General features: G+C 42.0%; 1 protein-coding gene across 5 annotated transcripts in view; it reads right to left on the bottom strand.

The window, feature by feature from the left end:
- The window catches only part of zswim2 (zinc finger, SWIM-type containing 2), an 86,842-nt gene extending 86,551 nt beyond the window's left edge, over positions 1-291 (bottom strand). For 3 of the 5 annotated variants that reach the window (XM_043693443.1, XM_043693444.1, XM_043693441.1), the window contains exon 1: positions 60-291. The gene's annotated coding sequence lies outside the window, so the exon portion shown is untranslated. The remainder of the gene's footprint in view (positions 1-59) is intronic. The other 2 variants (XM_043693438.1, XM_043693439.1) reach the window with 1 other exon arrangement.
- Positions 292-9,730: the final 9,439 nt, after the last annotated feature.

Below are 9,730 nucleotides of genomic sequence, written 5' to 3'. Positions count from 1 at the left end.
CCTCTCCCCCCGGTGTTGTTGCTGTTGTCTCCGCCGCCCCCGGCCTCTGGGACGCTGACCTGGGAGAGTGCGGCCACTGGGTCCTCGATGCTGAAAACGGGCGGCGGAGGTTCTCGAGCCGCGTCACCATGGAAACAGGACGCCGCGGGGCTTCCCGTCAGCCCTGTGCAGCCGGGTGAAAGGTCACTGGGGGCGGGGTTTCCCGGTGAGCGGCGCAGGGACTGGTTCCTGCACCTACACGTGGCTCTTTGAAATGCAGCGCAAGGAGTTTCTCAATTTCGTCGAAATAGGTTTTTAATTGGAGGATTGACAGTCACATTGTATTCTCCACCCACAGCAGATCTTCAAGGTTTGTTTTCTTCCTCCTTGTGACTGCATCCTGCAGTTTTGCTCCTGGGAATTCTCCAAAAAGGAATTAGAGTCATGGAGCTATACAGCATAGACACAGACCCTCTGGTCCTGGCTTGACCAGATATCCTTAACTAATCTAGTCCCATTTGCCAGCACTTGGCCCATATCACTCTAAATCCTTTCTATTCATGTACCCATTCAGATGCCTTTTAAATGTTGTAATTGTACTACCCTCCACCACTTCCTCTGGCAGCTTATTCCACAGTCCACTGCGTGAAAATGCTGCAACTTAGGTCTCTTTTAAATCTTTCCCTTTTCACCCTATGTCCTGTGGTTCTGGACTCCCCACCCCAGGGAAAAGACCTTGTCTATTTACCCTATCCATGCCCCTAATGATTTTATAAATCTCTATAAAGTCACCTCCCAGCCTCCGATGCACCAGAGAAAATAGCCCCAGCCTATTCAATCTCTCCCAGTAGCTCTGCTGGAAAAGGTGTTGGATATCATGATTGTCTAGATACCAATTAAAGTCCTTAGGAAGGGTCATTGTTAAATTACCATTAATTAACATTACTCACCATCCTGACTTGGAAAGTGTATCGCTGTTCCTTCACTGTGGCTGGGTCAAAATCCTGGAATTTCCTCCCTTGGGGGTTAACCCATAGCAGGTGGACTGCAGTGGTTCAAGAAGGCAGCTCACTACCACCTCATCAAGGGCACGTAGGAATGGGCAATAAAATGCTGGCCAGCCAGCAACACCCACATTCAACAAATGAACTTTAAAAAATACATTTATTGAGGATGGATGCAAGTATTAACTCCACTTTCTTGTCTTTTCCCCATTACTCTTTACTCACTTACTCATTAAGAATCTGTCTGTCTCAGCTTTGAATATTCTTAAATGATGCAGCCTTTATTGCCCTCTGTGGTAAAGAATTCCACACTTTCACTACTCTCTGATGGGAGAAATTCCTTCTCTATCTTAAATGGGTGATCATTTACTCTGAGAATATGTTCTCTGGTCCTAGTCTCTCCCACAAGGGGAAACAAGCTCTCTGTATCTACCCTGTTCTTTCGAAGAATCTTGTATGTTTGGATTAAGGTCACCTTTCATTCTTTTAAACTCCAATGATTATAGGCCCAAATGACGCCTCTTCATAAGTGTGAGAAACAAAAGCTCACTCACTTTAATAATTTCAGTCCGAGACCAAAAATCTGAAACAGTGTCGTTTATTTGTATTCTTGCAAGTGGGTGCCATGTCTAATGCCAGGTAAGGCAATGACAAATGCACACCAAATCCAACAAACTCTCGAAATTTATACAGTTTGAATTCCCATATTTTTTCCTTATTCCATTGTTTGCCCCCATCCTCCGCTTACGTCATTCATTTCCTTAAGACTGATCCCACAACTTCTGTTTATCCGGCCTTGTCAGTGACAAATGTCTATCTCTGCCTCCCATAAAGTTGTTTGACGTCATCCCATCCTTTGCTTACCATTATCTGCTCCCTCCATCTGCGCTGCCCCTCACAGTATCTTATCACTAAGCCCTTTTAATTGGGGTTTGTTCCTGTGTCTCTGTACAAGTGGGAAACATGTTTATAAAGGCCTCTTTTCACAGCATTTTATTTAGTGCCTGTATTTCTACCATTGTTCTGTAATCACGTCTCCTGCTAACATACCATTTTGTAACGGATTATATATTTCCTCATTCTTGCTAAGTCAGCTCTCGTCCGAAACAATCCCAAACTAATGTGAATTCATTTACTCTGTATCAGAACTTATAATTGCAGAAATAACATTAATTCACCTATATCCCACATAAAGAAATCTTTCCATCCCCGGGATCAACCTTGTGAATTTTCTTTGGATTGCCTCCAATGACCATATGTCTTTTTGTTGATAAATGGAACAAAGTTGTTCACAGTATTCTAGCTGTGGTTTGACCAGTACAGTTGTAGTAAGGCCTCCCTATTTTTATATCCCTTTCTGTTTGAAATAACAGCCAAAATTCCATTTGCCATCACTATTACCCTTCCTGAAGAAGGGCTTATGCCCGAAACGTCGATTCTCCTGTTCCCTAGATGCTGCCTGACCTGCTGCGCTTTTCCAGCAACACATTTCCATCACTATTACCCACTGAACTAGTGTGCAAGCATTTTATGACTTATGCATGAGGACTCCTAAATTCCTTTGTGCTGCAGCTTTCTGCAGTCTATCTCCATTTAAATAATGTGCAGCTCTCCTTCCTGCTCACATTTTCCCGCGTTGTATTGCATCTGCCAAGTATTTGCCCACTTGCTTAACCAGATGATTTCCCTCTGCAGCTCCTCTGTGTCATCCTTATTACTTGCCTTCGCCACTTTATGTCATCTGCAAACTTGACAATAACACATTCATTTCCCTGATCCAAATTGTGAATACATGTCTTAAATTGTGGCCCCAGCACTGTTCCCTTTGGGACTCCACTAATCACCAGTTGTCACTCCTGAAAATGCCTCCTTTTAGATTAGATTAGATTATTTACAGTGTGGAAACAGGCCCTTCGGCCCAACAAGTCCACACCACCCTGCCGAAGCGCAACCCACCCATTCCCCTACATCTACCCCTTACCTAACACTATGGGCAATTTAGCATGGCCAATTCACCTGACCTGCACATCTTTGGACTGTGGGAGGAAACTGGAGCACCCGGAGGAAACCCGCGCAGACACGGGGAGAACGTGCAAACTCCACACAGTCAGTCGCCTGAGGCGGGAATTGAACCCGGGTCTCTAGCGCTGTGAAGCAGCAGTGCTAACCACTGTGCCACCATGCCGCCCACTACGCCTCTGTCGAGACTGGAGCCTAAATCCAGCGGCTTAGACCGCTCGCCACACTACCAGCCTGCTTTATCCAAACTCTCTCTTTTATTTGCCAATCCTCTACCAATGCTAATATACTACATCTAGCACAATGGGATGACATCTTATTAAGTAGCCTCATATGGGGTTCTTTATTGAAATTCTTTTGGAAATACAAATTATTTTATCTGTCAAGCTTGTTACCTCCTCAAAGAACTGTAATGAATATGTTATGCATGATTGCCACTTCATAAACGCATGCTGACTCTGCTTAATCAGACAATGCATTTCTAAATGCTCTGCTTTTACACCCTTTACTGTAGACTTTAATGCTTTCCCAATGACAGGTGTTAATCTAACTTGTCTGTAGTTACCTTTTTTGTCTCCTACACTTTTGAATAAATGCATTATATTAACTGTTTTCAAATTGCAATTCCACACTATCCACGGCGCATGAACCACATGGTTCAAGAAGGCAATTCACCACCACATGGTCAAGGGCAATTATGGATGTACGATAAATACTGGCCCAGCCAGAGATGCCCACGTCACATAAGTGAACAGTGTGAAGACTTCACCTGATGGAGGAGCAGCAGTCGGAAAGCTTGTGATTTCAAATAAACCTGCTGGACTATAGCTTATTGTCATGTAACTTCTGACTTGGCATAAGTATAAGGCACTGGGCAGAGCAACAACAATGCTGCAGTTGCAAGTAGCAGGAATCTCAGATGGAGTCCTGCAATTGGGTGAGCATTCAGAGTGAGGTCACATGGTCCAGTTTAGAAGTAGGAAAAGACTTGCATTTTTAAACTCAGTGAGGCAGAATTTGACCTGTCTGATGAGTAACAGCATAGGAAACATCCTCTTTCTTTGCAACTCCCTTCGCAATGTGAGCCAAAAAAAACTAAAGTTGTTTTTACTGTTTGGACAGATTTCCCAAAGAGGACATTTTTGAATTTGTGCTCAACAATCTGAAGAAAAGGGGCTTCAGCCAGCTACAAGTGTCCTAGCACCAGTAGCTTGTGATTGTCCTGAATAACTGCAGAATCAGACAACATTTGAGGCAATTCTAAATTCTCCTTCTTCTAATGAGTTTAATTATTACTTTATTTATTAGATTCCCTACAGTGTGGAAACAGGCCCTTCGTCCTAAGAAGTCCACACCGACCCTCTGAAGAGTAACCCACCCAGATCCATTTCCCTCTGACTAATGCACCTAACACTCTTAATAAAGTTACACTCTGCATTGTTTCTGTGTTTTTGTTTCACAGACTTTTGGGTATTAGATATTTTTTAAAAGATAGATAAATATTTTATCTTGACAATGATTGAGACGGATATAATTGGCAAAGTTTGAAATCTGGTTAAGTTTAAAATTAGTGGAGGTATGGGAGGAGTCAGAGAAATAGTGTCGCACTGCATCCTCAGTTATAACATTCTTACAAACAATAGACAACCCAATATTGGAAGCAAAGGATCTTACATACATTGAAGTATTATACATAAGGCCATCTTACATTATCAGGATTTTCACCAACTCCACTTCAACTATACATTTTCCATTTTGTCTTTTTATTCTAAATGTATTCAGTATGTAAGAATTTCCCCTTATACCAAATCCATTTATCTCTGCTTTTGTATTAATCCCATTCTGCTTGGGAGAAACTCTTGAGAGTTACGTCATTCAGAAAAGATGTTTTCAAACTTCTTGCCCGAGAGCAGGTGAGATTATATTCGAATGATGTCATATTTGGAAACTACACCTTCTGAATCATGAATTCATTCAGCAGTAAAGTGGCAGCAGTGCAGTTGTCCTGGAAACAGGAACAGCTTGTGAGCAGAAAAAAAAAGATATGCCAGGAATGTTTAAATCTATGGGTTCTATTGATTCTATTTATAATTGTATTCAGAATGACTGTGGAACTATTTAATATAATTTCAAATTGTATTTCTGAAAATGAGACTATAGGAAATGTGACAGGATGCAGGCCATTTAGCCCACTGAATCTGCTCCACCATATGCCCCTGCTGCAAAACATGCCCACAAAGGGAAAGAGCCTTTCCACATTAAACTTCAAGTCCCCTAAGAATCTCATATGTCTCAATAACGCCACCTCTCGCTTCAGCTGCCCCAAATGTCCAATTTATTTTTCTTAAAATGTTTTCTGCTCAACTGCTGTCCAATTTACTCTCAGTATAAGTTTTATATCCCTGAAATCAGATTAAAATACTTTGCAAGATTTTTATCACTGTCACCAAATTAGTGAATATAGAACATTACAGCGCAGTACAAGCCCTTCGGCCCTTGATGTTGCACCGTCCTGTGAAACCAATCTGAAGTCCATGTAACCTACACTATTCCATTCTCGTCCATACGCCCATCCAATGACCATTTAAATGCCCGTAAAATTGGTGAGTCTACAACTGTTGCAGGCACTGCGCTCCACGCCCCTACTACTCTGAGTAAAGAAACTACTTTTGACATCTGTCGTATATCTATTAGCCTTCAATTTGAAGCTATGCCCCCTCGAGTTAGCCATCACCATCCTAGGAAAAAGGCTCTCACTGTCCCTCTGATCATCCTATATGTCTCAATTAAGTCATCCCTCAACCTTCTTCTCTCTAATGGAAGTCCCTCAACCTTTCTTTCTAAGACCTTCCCCCCATACCAGGTGACATCCTAGTAAGTCTCCTATAAACCCTTCCGAAGCTTCCTCATCTTTCCTTTAATGCGGTGACCAGAACTGCATGCAATACTTCAAGTGCAGCCGCACCAGGGTTTTGTACAGCTGGCGCATTACCTCATGGTTCCAAACCTCAATCCTTCTACTAATAAAAGCTAACACACCATATGCCTTTTTAACAGCCCAATCAACCTGGTTGGCAGCTTTCAGGGATCTACGTACATAGACACAGATCTCTCTGCTCATCTACCAAGAATCTTACCATTCGCCCAGTACTCTGCGTTCCTGTTACTTCTTCCAAAGTGAATCACCTCACATTTCTCTGCATTAAACTCGTATTGCCACATCTCAGCCCAGCTCTGCAGCTTATCTATGTCCCTCTGTAACCTACAACATCTTTCTGCACTATCCACAACTGTACCGACCATAGTGTCGTCCAAAATTTACTAACCTATCCTTCTACGCCGTCATCCAGGTCGTTTATAAAAATGACAAACAGCATTGGACCCAAAACAGATCCTTGCGGTATAGCACTAGTACTGAACTCCAGGATGAACATTTCCCGTCAACCACCACCCCCTTGTCTACTTTCAGCTAGCCAATGTCTGATCCAAACCGCTAAATCGCCCTCAATCCCATGCCTCCATATATTGTGCAGTACAATGAAGAACCTTATCAAACACCTTACTGAAATCCATATACATCACATCTACGGCTTTACCCTCATCCACCTGTTTGGTCACCTTCTCAAAGAACTCAATAAGATTTGTGAGGCACGACCTATCCTTCACAAAACCCTGTTGACTATCTCTAATCAACTTATTCCTATCCAGATGATTATAAATCCTATCTCTTATAACCTTTTCCAACACTTTACCCATAACCGAAGTAAGGCTCACTGGTCTATAATTACCAGGGTTGTCTCTACTCCCCTTCTTGAACAGGGGAACGACATTTGCTATCCTCCAGTCTTCTGGTACTATTCCTGTAGACAATGATGATTTAAAGATCAAAGCCAAAGGCTCAGTAATCTCCTCCCTGGCTTTCCAGAGAATACTAGAATAAATTCACATCCGGCCTGGAGATTTATTATTTTCACATTTCCAGAATTGCTAACACCTCCTCCTTGTAAACCTCAATCCCATATAGTCTAGCACCCTATTTCTCAGTATTCTCGTCAACAGCATTGTCTTTTTCCAGTGTGAATACTGATGAAAAATATTCATTTAGTGTTTCCTCTATATCTTCTGATTCCATGCACAACTGTCCACTACTGTCTTTGATTGTCCCTAATCCCACTCTAGTCATTCTTTTACCTCTTATATACCTATAGAAAGCTTTAGGGTTTTCCGTGATCCTATCCAGCAACTTCTCATGTCCCCTCCTCGCTCGTCTTTGCTATGTCTTTCGGCCTTTCCTGGCCACTTTGTAACTCTCAAATGCCCTAACTGAGCCTTCACATCTCATCCTAACATAAGCCTTCTTCTTCCTCTTGACAAGAGATTCATCTCCCTTATAAACCACAGCTCCTGCACTCGACAACTTCCTCCCTCTCTGACAGGTACATACTTATCAAGGACACAGTAGCTGTTCCTTGAATAAGATCCACAATTCTATTGTCAAGATTAGAGTGGTGCTGGAAATGCACAACAGGTCAGGCAGCATCCGAGGAACTGGAAAATCGATGGTTTGGGCAGGAGCCCTTCATTCCTGATGAAGGGCTCCTGCCCAAATGTCAATTTTCCTGCTCTTCGAATGCTGCCTGACCTCCAGTGCATTTCCAGCACTATTCTAATCTTGAATCTAATCTCCAGCATCCTCACTTTTGCCACATTTCTATTGTGCCTATCCCCTGCAGTTTCCTTCCCCATCCTATGCATCATAAATCTTGCCAAATCGCATCGCAATTACCTTTCCCCCAGCTATAGTTCTTGCCTTCTGGTGTATACCTATCCCTTTCCATCACTAAAGCAAACATAACTGATTTGTGGTCACTATCACCAAAGTCCTCACCTACCTCCAAATTTAACACCTGGACAGATTCATTACCCAGTGCCAAATCGCCCTTGTTGGCTTGACTACATGCTGTGTCATTATTTTTCAGCTCCACAGTACAAGCTGCTTAAATCAGCTAAACGTTTGAAGAATATGACAGACTCTAAATTTTATTTGATTTTTAAAATATAATCAAACTGCTCAGATGCATTGCAATACACATTTGGAGTTCGTGGAATTTGACCCCAAGCCTTCAGCCCCGAGGTATGGAACCCCATGGCACCACAAGAGCCCACCACAGCTTGTGAAATGAGACAGGAAGTAAGTGCCAGCATCAGGTTGCAACATACAAAGCATCATAAATAAACCTGATCCTATCTTCAACCGACATCTAACAACAGTTTTTTAAAAACTTTTCCAAGAGGTATTTTAAAGGACTATACCCCTCTCGCACTCGAGATGACTTTTACACAGCAAAAATGGGATTGTCAAAACTGGCATTTTCCTGGCTTTGGGAAACAGAGATATTGTACAATGTTCACTGAGGCACCAAGGAGCTTTAGGCTTGGATGTACCAGGATGATGGGAGCTTTGATTGCCACCTTAAAAATTGAGGTAGATCGCCATATTCCCAGAGATCATGGGACTGCTCTCTCATTATAGAGGGATGACTGGTGTGAGTTTAACCCCAGGGTCACGATGTAGGACCTCATGGCAACCTCAGCCAGCACCAGAATTGAACCCACACCATTGGTACCACTTTGCATTACAAATCAGCCATCCAAGCTAACAGATTCCTTAACTACCCAAATTGGTTTAAAAAGCTAGGTCTGACAAGCAGGAAATTTTTTCGTACCCATTCTTTCTAGACACCTCATATACCCACATAAATTTTCAAGGATTATGCACTTTGAATAAATAGATGAAACCATGAGAAGCAAGTTGGCAATGTTAACCAGAACATTTTTTGGGAAAAAAACTCGAGTCAGCCTGCCATTGTGTGAAAACTTGCAACACAAAGATTAAACCCAATCCATAATCTTTCAGTTTATCTGAAAGAACATTGGGTGACAGTGATTAAACTTGTTCAGTGTAGTTATTTTCTATCAAATTCAAAATCATAATGGATCCAGTGGTTTGACCAGAACATATGGGCCAATTATTTTTCTGTCACATTCAAGTTACATGACTACCCTATTACTTGCCAGAAAAAATAGCAAAAAGTTTAGCACATCCATGAATGGATAATTGCAAAAGTTATCAGCATGAATCGGTGCTCAACAGAACACTGCAAAAAAATTTCCTTTGTAAATTATTTTCCAGATATAGCCTGAATTTGAGCATCAATGAGTTTTTAATTTTGCACAGTTGTGCTAGTGCAGTGTAAGGTGTGTGATATTCATATTTATTAATACCATTTGGTTTAGAGGTTGTTTTTTTTATTTTGAACTAGAAATAGTTCAAAATATGAGTATTCTGTGTGCCGGAAGCTCTGTAATGATTAACTTGTAAGTATTTCTATAGAAATCTTGATGATATCTTTTAAACACAGTGTGACACAAAGACTTCCTGGAGACTAATTGGATCTTGTTTACATGGGAAGAGCTTAAGTGTGACCAAAGCAAACAGTGTTATAGAACATAGAACATAGAACATAGAACACAGAAGAATACAGCGCAGTACAGGCCCTTCGGCCCTCGATGTTGCGCCGATCCAAGCCCACCTAACCTACACTAGCCCACTATCCTCCATATGCCTCTCCAATGCCCGCTTAAATGCCCATAATGAGGGAGAGTCCACCACTGCTACTGGCAGGGCATTCCATGAACTCACGACTCGCTGAGTAAAGAACCTACCC

This window comes from Chiloscyllium plagiosum, chromosome 7, assembly GCF_004010195.1.
Source record: "Chiloscyllium plagiosum isolate BGI_BamShark_2017 chromosome 7, ASM401019v2, whole genome shotgun sequence".
Lineage (NCBI taxonomy): Eukaryota > Metazoa > Chordata > Chondrichthyes > Orectolobiformes > Hemiscylliidae > Chiloscyllium > Chiloscyllium plagiosum.
This window is presented reverse-complemented; position numbering and strand designations above follow the sequence as displayed.